The following is a 1,995-nucleotide window of genomic DNA, read 5'->3' as shown; positions in this document are numbered from 1 at the left end:
GCTCCTCACAATAATGATGCAACCAACCGTGTTGATAATTTTCCGTGCCTCACTCGGTTAAAAAAAGATATTTCTTTTCCAAAGCCTCTCCCCGTATTCAGGCAAACTTCACACAGCCCGACTCTCCCAAGCAAAGATCGCGCACAGCCCGCACATCACAGCAGGGCATGCAACACATTCAGCACGATAACCGATTTTATGGTCAATTTTAATCCAAATAATTTATCCTTACAGATCGAGGCTCATATAAGGACAACAAACATGCTCCTCTGTCCACTTTCGTACAAAAACTTGATCGCGCCAGGCAGAGGATTAATGCTCCGTGACAAGGTCCACAATGGCTGCGTGTTCAAAGACCACGAGTCATCTCCCCCAAAAACATTTCTTCAGCTTGCCTAATGTCTTTGTCCTGGTTCTTGGATGTCATTGTTTCATTCACCGACGAGTGAAGACACAGCACGCCTCTGGGCACAGCATGTGCACTTCGACACAGCTCGCCCCCACCTTTTATCCTACCCTCCTTCCTTCGCACCTTGGTCCCGCGTCTCTCCCCATCCACATCCACAAAAAACTGCGTACATACGTTCGACCCACACATTAAAACGTATACAAATTAATTTAAACACATTTCAGAACTATTTGACTCTACATTAAATTACCTTTTATTTATATCCAACCGCGATTAAATAATTCCCAATTTAATTGGTGTTGTATGGACTCCTGGACTTGGAGATCACAATCAAGGCTTTATTCGGCACATCTGCCACAAATTTTCCCGTTGACTCGTTTTTGAGTCGTTAAAAAAAAAAAAAAAACTCTCAAAGAGGAACACGACCCCCACCTTTACCCTTCAGGCAAGGCGCACACATTCCTCCACTTCACAATGGGGGCATCCTTCCCTCTGTGGGTTATCATTCCCACCCACCTTCCATTTCCACACATCGTTTTCACGAGCAGCCAAGCTTCGTCTGCTGTTCTTTCAGAACTTCGCTTTAAATTTCCAATTATTATCACATCAGAACGAATCTCAATTCCTGTTCTTTTAATGGATATTTTACCGATTTTGAGTTTGCTGCACTGTAACCTTCCCTTCCGCCTGCGTTTTTCCGCCACCTCCTCACCGGGAAGGCAAAAGTCGTGGCCAGCGACCTCGTACCTTCCAGGTTTGGACACAACCTCGACGGATTAAGGAAACCCTCAGATGGGTAACCTGGTATTCTCTTGATTTCCCTGCTCTGTGTACTGCAGTTGCACGGGTGGGGCAAGGTGTTTTCTCAACTTATTCTTTTAATCTTAACACTTACAAGTTTTCTTTTTTGTTTTTCCAACATTATTTATTTGTCATGCTTCTTCCCGAAACATCTTACAAGCTTCAAGTTTGGTTCGGGCTTATTCACAAATGCATATCTTAACCAATCTTATTCTAGGAATGCATATGGGTACTTTTATATTCATTCATAGCATGATTCCAATTGATCACATTACCTTGGTCCATAATTTCCGTTACAGCTTTATTTTCCCACTTTCCCTGAATCATTTCTAGAGTATTCTTGGACTGGTCAGTGTTTTGCCTGGGGTGGTCTTGGGTTGGGTTGAGTGTCTTTCACACCTTTCCACGAACCCTCACACTCCCTTGCACACCTTGCACGTCCTCAATCTCCCACAGAAATACCTTGTCTCTTGGAGATTTCTCAGATTACCCTCCCGGCTTATACCTTACAATCTCCCTTTAGACACTGTTCTCCAGGGATTTCTTAGATGAGCCTGTAAGCATCAGCTGCAACCCCCTGCGAACACTTAACCCCGGGGGTATCCTTCTTTTTGATGCGCACAAAGCTCTCTCTTTTCTCGTTCTTTTAAGATAAGTACAGATCACAAAGAGCAACGAACTTGTATGTCCCGGTGTGAGAAAAAGAGGCAGTTCTTACCTTATCTTTAAGCCGGCCGGCTGCTGTCCTCCTTTTGTCTCACCAAGCAAGAAGTTCCCCTCTTTTG

This window comes from Eptatretus burgeri, chromosome 4 (genome assembly GCF_056783735.1).
Source record: "Eptatretus burgeri isolate ZD-2024b chromosome 4, Ebu_testis_v1, whole genome shotgun sequence".
NCBI lineage: Eukaryota > Metazoa > Chordata > Myxini > Myxiniformes > Myxinidae > Eptatretus > Eptatretus burgeri.
The sequence above is the reverse complement of the archived record's forward strand: the minus strand, read 5'-3'. Positions refer to the sequence as shown.